The following is an 11964-nucleotide window of genomic DNA, read 5'->3' as shown; positions in this document are numbered from 1 at the left end:
GAAAATATTTTCTCTGACCACAATTGAATAAAATTAGAATCAATAACAAAAAAGGTCTCTAGAATATCCTCACGTGTGGAAATCAGATAACAGTTATAAAGAATCCTCGGGTTAAAGAAAAACTGGAAAGAGAAATTGGTATCTCGAGCTGAATCAGCGCAGCACCGCACCTGTTAGCGGACAGGTGTGGGCCTGAAGGCCCGTGGCAGGAATGAAGAAACCGCTCAAATTAACCTTCAGAAACTAAAACAAAATAAGGGCAAACTAGACCCAGCTAAGCAGAATAATGGAAATAGTACACACACCAGAGTGAAAATCAACTGAATAAAATACAGAAGAACAACAGAAAATTAATGAAACCAGAAGCAAGTTCTTTGAGAAGACCAGTAATACATAAACCTTCAAGCAGATCGAACTGGAAGAGAAATAAAGACACAAAGTACCAACATCAGAAACCACAGAGGTGACATCCCTGAGATTCTACACGTGTTAAAAGACTAATAAGGGAGAGCGCCTGGGTGGCTCAGATGGTTGAGCGTCTGCCTTCAGCTCAGGTCATGATCCCAGGGTCCTGGGATCGAGTCCCGCATCGGGCTCCCTGCTCCTTGGGAGCCTGCTTCTCCCTCTGCTCCTCTCTCTCTCTCTCTCTCTCTCTCTCTCTCTCTCTCTCATGAATAAATAAATATAATCTTTTTAAAAAAGAAGACTAATAAGGGAATATTATGAACGATTCTACTCCACACAATTGGACAACCTAGGTAAAATGACAAAATTCCACACAAGACACAAAGTCAAGAAGAAATCACAGCCCGAGTGACCCTGCATGTATGGAAGAAAATGAGTTTGTAGTTAAAACCTTTCCACAAAGAAAACTTCAGACCTGAATGGCAAATTCTGCTGGATACTTAAGAGAAAAATGTTACCCATTCTATCCAAACTCTCCCAGAATTCTGGCAGGGAAACCAGTCTCAGTTCAAAAGGATTCAGTTTGCATGAAATATCTGGGGACGTATTTGTCTGCTCATGCTGCCAAAACACGACACTGTGGACTGAAATTTATTTTCCCACAGCTGGGAAATCCACGATCGAGGTTCCTGCCAATTCAGTTCCTGGGGAGAGCTATCCTCCTGGCTCATAGGCTGCTGCCTTTTTGTTGTCCTCACATGGCAGAGAGCGACCACACAAGTCCTGGTGTCTTCCTCTTCTTGTAAGGACGCCGGCCCTAACAGATGAGGGGCCCGCCCTTAGGACCTCATTTTGCCTTTAACACCTCCTTATCGGCCCCATCTGCAGATACAGTCACTTTGGGGATTAGGGCTCCCACATGAATATCGGGGGACACAATTCACTCCACAGCAAGGGAGTAACGTACAGCTCTTCTACGAGGCCAGCATTCCTTTGATACCCAAACCCGACGTTACAGGAAAGCTACCAGTATCCATCATGGTCATACATGCAAAAAATCAACACAGAATTTTAGCATGCAGAATCATATTTTAAAAGGTAACACATCATGACCAAATGGGGCTTATCCTAGGAATGCAAGGCTGGTTTGACCTTGAAAAATCAGTCTCTGTAGTTCACCAGATTAATGGCCAAAACGGATCATCTCATTGGATGCAGGAAACAGCTTCTGCTGAACACAGATGCAGAACCCACACCCATTTGTGGGGCCAGCTCTCAGCCAGCTAGAGATGGGAGACCTCCTCCACCCGGTAAAGACGTCCCTGCAAAATGCCGCTGCCGTCGCCCCTAATGGCAGAAGGGCAGACGCCCCAGCTGCGACCAGGGACGAGGCAGAGACTCACAGTCCCGCCACGTCCAGTCAGCACCACGTTGGAAGTTCTAGCCAGCAAGTCACAGAACGGAGGTAAAGGTGTACAGACGAGAAAGAAGAAATCCAACCACCCCTGGTCGCAGGCAACATGGTCAGCCCTTGCTCAGAAGCTGACAGAACCCACAGAAACCTGCTAGATGTAAGCCGTGAGTGTGGGAAGACCGCAGGAGAGGTCGGTGTGCTGAGCCCAGTCACAGAATCACGCACAAGGAATGAACGGCAGGCGCTGATGTTAACAAGTCAACACCAGTCAGAGCAGTGCCCCTCAAAGAAGAGAGAGTTAGGGATGAGTGTGATGAAAGGTGTGCAAGGCCCTGCTGGGACCATCCTTTGCTGAATGGGATGAAAGGAGCGAGGAAGGAGATGTGCTGTGCTCGTGGGTTAGAAAACTCAATGTTAACGTGTAAATTCTCCCCAAAATGACCTATAGATTTTTTTTTTAAGATTCAAACTTTAAGCAATCTCTATACCCTACGTGGGGCTCAAACTCATGACCCAGAGACCAGGAGTCCCACGTGCTGACAGAGCAGGCCGGGTGCCTCCTGACCCATACATTTTATACTGTCTTGATCAAAATCCCAACAGGCTTTCTGTAGGAATCGACAAGCTCACTCTGAAATCGGTGCCAATGCAATTCGATACAGAGCAACAAAGCTGGAGAAGTTACGTTGCCTGATTCCAAGATTTTTCAAGATTTATTACAAAGCTGCAATAATTAAGACAGTGTGTTTATTAACATCAAGATACACAAGTAGATCAATGGAACAAAATAATGAGCCAAGAAATAGACTCACACATGTATGGACAGCTAATTTTCAATAAATGGTTCTGGAATAATTGGATATCCACATGCAAAAAAAAAAAAAAAAAGTGAGAAAAGAGACCTTAGATCCATAGCACAACACATACAAAAATAACTCAAAATGGATCATAAACTTAAACATAACTTTTAAAACTATAAAACTTTTTGGGGCACCTGGGTGACTCAGTCGGTTAAGTGACTGCCTTTGGTTCAGGTCATGATCCTGGAGTCCCTGGATTGAGTCCCACATTGGGCTCCCTACTCGGCGGGGAGTCTGCTTCTCCCTCTGACCCTCCCCCCTCTCATGCTCTCTCTCTCTCATTCTCTCTCTCTCTCAAATAAATAAAATCTTTAAAACTATAAAACTTTTTGAAATAAATATAGGATAAAATGTGAACTCAGGTTCGACAAAGGTTTCTTAACTAGGACACCAAAAATATGATTGATAAGAGAAAAAATTGTTAAATTAGATTTTATCAAAGCTTGACCATTTCTACTCTTTTTTTTTTTTTTTTCCTTTTAAGCAGTCTCCACGCCAAGCACGGAGCCCAACACAGGGCTTGAACTCACAACCCTAAGATCAAGACCTGAGCCGAGATCAAGAGTCAGTTGCTCAACCGACTGACCACCCAGGCGCCCCCATTTCTACTCTTTGAAAGACACTGTTCAAAAAATGAAAAATAAGTCACAGATCCCTGGAAAGTTTCTGACCAAGGATTTGTGTCCAGAATATGTAAAGAACTCTCAAAATTCAACAAAAAGAAAAGAAATAATTTAATTTTTAAAAATGGGCAAAAGAGGGTGTCAGTTGGCTCAGTTGGAAGAGCATGTGACTCTTGATGTCAGGGTTGGAAGTTCAAGACCCACGCTGCATGTAGAGATGACTTAAAAATAACATCTTTTTAAAAATTTGTTTAAAAATTTTAAATGGGCAAAAGATGTGAAAGACATTAGGAACAGACATAATATTTCATAAGGAAATGAAAATTAAGAACACAATGAGGGGGGCGCCTGGGTGGCTCAGTTGGTGAAGCATCTGCCTTCAGCTCAGGTCATGATCCCAGGTACTGGAATCGAATCCTGCATCAGTGGGGTCTGCTTCTCCCTTTCCCTCTGCAGGTCCCCCAGCTTATGCTCTCTCTCACTCACACTCTCTCAAATGAATAAATAAGATCTTTTAAAAAATAAAATAGGGGCACCTGGGTGGCTCAGTCGTTAAGGGTCTGCCTTCGGCTCAGGTCATGATCCCAGGGTCCTGGGATTGAGCCCCACATTGGGCTCCCTGCTCTGCCAGGAAGCCTGCTTCTCCCTCTCCCACTCCCCCTGCTTGTGTTCCCTCTCTCGCTGTGTCTCTCTGTCAAATAAATAAATAAAATCTTAAAAAAATAAAATAAAATCTTTAAAAAAAAAATATTACGTGTTGGAGGATGTGGAGCAACTGGAACTTTCCTGCGTCGCTAGCATAAATGAGAAACGGTGCACCGCGCTGGAATATTTTGGCAGTTTCTTAAAAAGTGAAATGTGCACTTACTGTGTGACCCAGCCATTCCATTCCTAGGTATTTACCCAAGAGAAACAGTCTGTGTCCACATGAAGACTTGTCCACAGACTTTTTTGTAGCCCAGAGCTGCAAACACGGAGACATCCATCCCAAGTGAACAGACGGGCGGATTGTGGTTCGTCTGGGCCGTGGAAGCCGCTCAGCAGCAACGCGCAACAGACGAAGGATGCACACGGCGGCGTGGATGGTCGCGAGAGGCTTATGCAGAGCGGAAACCCCAGACCAGAAGGAGTCCGCGCTGCATGAGTCCATGTCTGTAAAATCCTAGAGAGGCAAGGTAATCTCTAGCGACAGAAAATAGATCAGTGCTTTCTAGGGACAGGGGGCTGGGGGGGGGGCAGGAGGCAACATTGGGGGGTCATAAATATTTTCTTTTTTTGGTTGTGATAGTGTCACTGGCGTATGAATGTGTCATTGCTCATTGTGCCTCTGAAAGGTGTGTATGAACCAAAAGTCAGTGAGACCCCAGCGTACGGTAGGTAAGACACCTGACTTCTCTCACTGTAGGAGGAAGGCAGACCACCGTCACGCTGAGCTGTCAGTCCGGACCCGCGGCGCGGGCTGTGGGGACATGGGCTCCAGGCGCTGCTGGGAGCTCAGGCAAGGGCATGAGCCCCTGGGGGGAACCACCTTTGCACACCCGTCTTGGAATTTATCCCAGGGCACAGCGACCTGCGGCCACACGGGCACAAGCGTGCTCACTGCGGCGTTGGGTGACATTGCAAAGTATCAGCGAGCAGGTAAAGGGCAGGAGAGGTGGGGGACGCCTGAGCAGCTCCCGGGCCGCGTCTGGCGAGGAAGGCCGCCGGAGCTCCAGGGCTGGGTACGAAGTGGGGGGAGAGGCAGTGTGTGTGTGTGCGTGTGTGTGCGTGTGCGCGCGTGTCCGCGCTGGAGGAGTCACACGACGCACACGTGTGCATCGATGCTTATTTCCGCAGAAAGAAGCAAGGAGACTGGGGTGCAGGGAGTTGTGGCCAAAGGGACATGTCTCTGAACAAACCTTGCAGGAGTTTTGACTTGGGGAACTGCTCAGGACCTTGTGTGTTCAAAGAGTAAACTTAAATCTACACAGATGGGGACAAAATTAAAGCTGGAGACACAGAGAAAGACGTGAACCTGAGCGCAGTGCGCAGGGATGAGGCTGGCGCGCGGGAGCGAGCGGGGCGCCCTCGGCGGGCTGCGTCCCGCGCACAGGACCGCTCACCACCCCGACCTGGAGGCTGTAGCCGCGGGAGACACGGCCGAGGGGCCCCGGAGCCGGGCGCCCCCCACGGTGGGCTGGAGCCCCGCCCCGCTCAGTCGGCGGCCGGGGGGGGGGGGGGGGCGCAAGGACGCGCCCAGACCCGGGGGACGCCACCAGAGCCAGGCCCGCGACGATGGCAGGTCCACGCGTGCGGACGGCGGCCGGCAGCTCCGCGAACTCGCTGGAACCGGGCAGAGTCTGGAGCAAGTCATCCACAGTCTCGGAATCCGCACCGAGGGCGAGGGAGGGGCGCTTGTGCCGCAAATCTGCCGAGTCCGACGCGCCCCCGGCCCCACTCTGCTCCGGACGGGGCAGCCCCCAGCATCCCAGAACATCCCCCCGGGGCGGGGGGCTGAGCGCCGGGGGCCCCCACCCCCAGCGCGCTTGCAGAGCTGCCAGACCCTGGAGGAGGCTGCCTGGTGCCCCACTTGCGAAGCTGGACGGTCACTCAGAGTGACCTGTCCCCTCCCCGTCCCCAGCAGTGCTCCGGACGGGGTGTAGGAACAGGCGCCCCCCAAGTGGCAGACTTGATTTGGAGCAAAGCACAGGGCACGTGGCGCCAAGGAAGAAGCAGTCAGGAGGGAGGTCGGCTGGGAGCGGTGAGAACAGGGCAGAGAGAATGTTTGAAGAAATAATTGGCCAACACTTGCTAAAGTATCTTGATCTGTAAAGAGAAGAAGCTCATGGAAGCCCAAACATGATACATACCCGTAAAACCAGTCAGACGTAACATAAACAAACCGCTATAAACCAAAGATAAAGAGAAAATCTTGACCCTGAGAAAAAAAAGAAAAGCACATCACATACCAGGAAGCAATGATACGAGGACGAATGACGCCAGTTACAGCAGCTTCAGAAGAAAAGCTGCAACAGGACACACACGGGGAGGGAAGTCGGGGTGAGCCTGGTCCACGGGCGCCGTCAGGGCCCCAAAGACCCCGCGCGCCGCTCCCGCCTCTGTCCTCCCCAGTCCACCTGTAAGTTTAGCGTGACCCTAACCCGAGTCCCAGCAAGCTTCTCGTTTAACGTAGGACTTTGACAAGCTGATTCTAAAATGTATGTGGGAATGCAAAGAATCTAAAATGGATGGAACAGAAAAAGTACACAGTTGGAGGAATTAAACCCTTGATTTCAAGACTGAAGTTACCGTAATTCAAACAGTGTGGTGTGGGGGTAAAGACAGACATATAGATTAACAGAGAACGGAGAATCCAGAAATGCACCCTCACGCTTATGGTTGCTTCCATTTCTTTTTTTATTTTATTTTAGTTATTTGAGAGAGACAGAGAAAGCACACAGGGGCAGAGGGAGAAGCAGGCTCCCCGCTGAGCAGGGAGCCCCACGCGGCACTCGATCCCAGGACCCTGAGGTCACCCCCTGAGCCCAAAGCAAACGCTTCACCAGCTGAGCCCCCCAGGCGCCCAGTTTTTTCTTTTTAAACCTGAGATCAAATTGACCTCCCGCGCTGGGTGAGGTGAGGACATGCGGCGGGTGGTTTGACGGGCACACGTGGGCTAAGTGTCCCGCCAGGGGGCTCACGCACCCTCCACCTCACTGGATTTCCAGGTGGTGTTTGTCGTCACTGTGGCGAGAACAGGAAGGTGCCCTCTCTTAGCGGCTGTCAATTATGCGGCACAGTGTGGTCACCTGCAGTCCCCGCGCAGTCCCTCCGCTCCCTGGACTAACTCGCCTCCCGCCGGGAGCCTGGGCCCGTGCCCTTCGACCCACGTCCCGCGGGCCCCCCAGCCTTCCTCCACTCTGCTCCCCGTCTCTATGAGCTCGGTTTAGATTCCACACGCGAGTGAGATACTCCGTATTTGTCTGACTCCTTTCACGAAGCACAGGGTCCCCAAGGTCCATGCATGTGGTGGCAAACGGCAGGATTTCCTTCCTTTTTTTGGCTGAATAATATTCCATGTCACATTTTCTTTACCCATTCATCATCCGTTGATGGACCCCGAGGTTGCGTCTGTGTCTTGGCCATCGTGAATTATTGTTCCTTTTAACGAACCTTTAAAAATATACACGTAGATAGATTTACAGAAAGTGGCAAACAGGAGTACAGGAGACCCTCTGTCCCCTGCCCCTGCCCCCCCGTGATAACGTGTTTCTCCGCAGAGCCACACAGACGCCGGGAAGGGGCCCCTGGGGCGACGCCTGGGACTTGTGACATGTCGGCAACTCTACACACATTTGTGTGTGTGTGTTGTTCTAGGCAAATCCGTAAAACCACCACCACAACCAAGACAGAATGTCTCCTGGGAGCACCTGCCGCGGGGGCACCCAGCCGCCCCACCCTCTGAGCCGCCGTGCCGGCTCCTCGCGTGAGTGCGATTGTCCGCGTCTCCGGAGACTGTCCTCGAGAGCCAGGCCAGGCGCGGACGAGCGGTCTGTCCCTTGTGAACGTGCCAGGCATCGGATGCTGCCCCCCACTTGCAGCAGGTCCTGTCCCGGGGTCGGTTTCGGCAGCCTGTGTTTTTAGGCGTTTGCCCGTTTCCTGCAGATGATCACATCACCAATGTCAGGAGCAAAGGAGGGGGGGGTCGCTCCGTCACTAAAATCACCAGGAGAAGAACGGAGGGCACATCGGTGGGTCGGCTCTACCTTCTGATGTCCCGCGCCCTCCTTGCGTCCCTGTGGGCTGGAGCTGCACCCGGTGCCCTCGCCCTCGCCCTCGCCCCGGGGACCCTGCGCCCACTCGCCCACTCCGGGCCGCTGTGCACAGGTGCGCTCCATCCCCCTGTTTTCCACGACTGGTGTGAAATCCGTCATGGACAGAGAGGAGAAGGCATACGCATTTATAACGTCTTTCAGAATTATATCGTTACCTTTATCGGTTCTCTTTGTTGCTTCCTGTGGATTCCGACTCCTCCCAGGGGCGCTGGGCTCTGGCAGGCGGCAGCGTCTTGGGGACGCGAGGCCTCTGTTATTGGGTCCGCAAACGTGCTGTCCCCCCGGCTCCCACACAGCAAAGGCTTTCCATCTTAGTGCCGTGCGGCTCAAACATCATGACTTCGCGTCCCGTGCAGCTGTTGTTCACCCAGCCCTGGGCACCAAAGGTATTTCCCGATGTTTTATCTAAAATGCTTATAGTTGGGGCAACTTTCTTTTATTTTTTAAGATTTTATTTATTTGACAGAGAACAAGCAGAGGGAGAGAGAGGGAGAAGCAGGCTCCCTGCTGAGCAACAAGCCCGATGTGGGACTCGATTCCAGGACCCTGGGATCATGACCCGGGCCGAAGGCAGCCGCTTAACCGACTGAGCCACCCAGGCATCCCGTTGGGGCAACTTTCGAGCAAGAGAGGCGGCAGGCCGCTCGCCTTGCTCCTGATCAGAGGGAAAAGCCTCCAGGCTCTCACCGCTATGCTTGCTGTTAGTTGCACAATTTTTTTTAATGAATTTATTTATTTATTTGAGAGCGAGCACAAGCTGGGGGCGGGGGCAGAGGGAGAAGCAGGCTTCCGCCAGAGCAGGGAGCCCGACCCGGAACTCGATCCCAGGACCCTGAGCCAAAGGCAGACATTCCCCTATGGAACCACCCAGGCACCCCTCGTTGCAGGATTTTTTGTGGGTACTTTTTATCAATTTGAGGAAGTCTCTCCCTCTATTCCTAGTTTATTGAAGCCTTTTTCTTTCTTCTTTTTTTTTTTTGTAATCATGAGTACGTGTTGGATTTTGTCAAATGCCTCTTCTGAATCTATTGAGGTCATCATCAGTTTTTGGTACTTCATTCTATTAATAGATGGTATAGTAGGTTAACTGATTTCAGGCGGTAGATGGACTTTGCTTTCCTGGGGTAAATGCCACTTGGTCATGGTGTATGATTCTCTCTATACGTTCTGGAGTTTGCTAATGCTCATGGATGTCATGCTGGTGAAGCACATCAGAGTGCAGTTTTCTTTCCCCGCGAGGCCTTTGTCTGGTTGGATGTCAGGAGGATCCTTGCCTCACAGAACCGGTCGGACCATGTTCTCTCCTCTACTATTTTAGCAGCGTCTGTGGAGGATTGGTATTGATTTTTAGATCTTTCCTAGAACTCACCCAAGCCATCTGGGCATGGGCCTTTACTTCATGGGAGATTTAAAAAGACCGCCATGCTATCCCATCGGGCGTCTCAGCACCCCCGCCCCTCCTTATCTTCTTGGGGTCCACGATGATGTCCTGATTCTGCTGACCTGTGTCTTCTCTAGTCTCTCTCCATCCGTCTAGCTGAAGGTGTCTCAGTTTTGTTGACTCTTTCACAAGAAACCAGGCTTTGGTTTCATTGTTTTCACTATTATAGCTTTTCTGTTTCCTATTCATTTTTCTTTTCTGCTCTAATTTTTATCATGTCCATTATTCTGCTTGCTTTGGCTTAGTTTGCTTTTTTAATAGTTTCTTAAGGTGGAAGTTTAGATTATTGATCTGAGAACTCTCTTCTCACGAGGGAGTTTCTAGCTGCGTCCTGTAAACTGTGATATGTTGTGTTGCCATTCTCAGTCATCTCAAATTTTTTGTAAAATGTCCCTTGTGATTTCTTCTTTGACCCGTTGATCACTTAGAAGTGTGCTGTTAGGGCACCTGGGTGGCTCAGTCGTTAAGCGTCTGCCTTCGGCTCAGGTCATGATCCCAGGGTCCTGGGATCGAGCCCCACGATGGGCTCCCTGCTCAGCAGGGTCTGCTTCTCCCTCTGCCTCCGCCCCTCCTCCCTCTCTCTCTTTCCCCTTCTGCTCCTTCCCCCCCAACTCTCGCTCATGTGCTCTCTCTAAAATAAATACTCTTTCTTTTTTATTTATTTGACAGAGAGAGAGCACAGCAGGGGGAGGGACAGAGGAAGAGGGAGAAGCAGGCTCCCCGCTGAGCAGGGAGCTCAACTCGGGACTCGATCCCAGGACCCTGGGATCATGACCTGAGCCAAAAGCAGACACTTAATCGACTGAGCCACCCAGGCGCCCCCTAAAATAAATAATCTTTAAAGGATATTTTTTAACTGAATACTGGGCATTTTAGATGATGTGCTATAGAAACTCTGGGTTCTGACCCCTGCCCTCTGCCGACTTAGTGTTGTTATTGGTTCTGGTGTTGGTTTACTTAGTACTGAGCCTGGATGGTGAATTCGAGTCTGTCCCCTCTGCAGTGTGTGGCCACTGGGATCTCTACTAGGTTTCTTGTTTGTTTGTTTGTTTGTTTGTTTGTTTGTTAAGTAGCCTCCATGTCCAGTGTGATCCAGAGTCACAAGCTCTGCTGATGGAGTCGGCCAGGTGCCCCCCTGCTAGGTTTTTTTTTTAATTATTTTTAATACATAAGTCTGGTTTCCTAGGCTTCCCTGGGTCGGTATAGTTTAATGACAGTCAATTACTGGTTAGAGGTTACGCTTAAGTATCTTGAACAAGTAAGGACTCCGTCCTTTGCTGACGTTGTGTGCGTAGGTTGGGGATGCACTCAAAGTTCAAGCAGCTTACAGTTCAGCCGTGGTTTTTCCTTTTGCTTGTGCAAAGCCTCATATGCGGCCGGAGGAGAGTACAGAGCTGAGTTTACAGGCTTGGTCCCGCCTGAGCACAGACAGCCTTGCAGGCTACGGGGACAGCTGGGGGCTATCAGGGCCCAACTGCGGCTATTTTATTGACTGACTTTCCTTGTTCAATTTCCGGCTGGACTGTCTTTGCTTCAACCAGTCTCAAGGCCTCCGGCAGCTGAGGTGTGGGTCTCCGGCTAGCTGTCTGCCACCATGATGGCAACTTTCCCGACAAACACCCTGTGGGGCTTTCTGATCAGGCCAGCACCCCCAGTGTCAGGTCCTGGAGGCCTGCCTGACTCTGGTGAAATTACCACAGGGTGGGAGGAAAGGAAAGTAGCCCCCTCCTGAAACTCTACAGACTGCCACTGTTCTTACTTTTTTCCTTTTTTAAGACTTATTTATTTGACAGAGAGAGAGAGAGACAGCACAAGCAGGGGGAGGTCAGAGGGAGAGGGAGAAGCAGGCTTCCTGCTGAGCAGGGAGCCCGACGCGGGGCTCGATCCCAGGACCCTGGGATCATGACCGGAGCTGAACGCAGACGCTCAATGACTGAGCCCCCCAGGCGCCCCTTCTTTCTTTCTTTCTTTCTTTCTTTTTTAAGATTTTATTTTTGAGTAATTTCTACAGTCAACTTGGGGCTCAAACCCACAACCCTGAGATCAAGAGTCACACCTGGCCCCTGACTCCACTGACTGAACCAGCCAGGCCCACCTGATGTTCAGTAATTTTTTTCAAAGTGCTCTCAAATGTTGTATGCCTTTGGTCAAGAGTCCTGGAATGGGGGGGTGCCTGGGTGGCTCAGTCGGTTAAGCGTCTGCCTTCGGCTCAGGTCATGATTTCGGGGTCCTGGGATCGAGTCCTGCATCGGGCTCCCTGCTCAGTGGGGACTCTGCTTCTCCCTCTCCCTCTGCTGCTCCCCCTGCTTGTGCTCTCTGTCTGTCAAATAAATAAAATCTTTAAAAAAAAAAAAAAAAAAAGAGTCCTGGAATGGTTGCTTTTAACAATTTGTCCTGTTTTAACATT

Source organism: Phoca vitulina, unplaced genomic scaffold (genome assembly GCF_004348235.1).
Source record: "Phoca vitulina isolate PV1807 unplaced genomic scaffold, GSC_HSeal_1.0 scaffold41, whole genome shotgun sequence".
Lineage (NCBI taxonomy): Eukaryota > Metazoa > Chordata > Mammalia > Carnivora > Phocidae > Phoca > Phoca vitulina.
Note: the sequence above shows the minus strand (reverse complement) of the source record.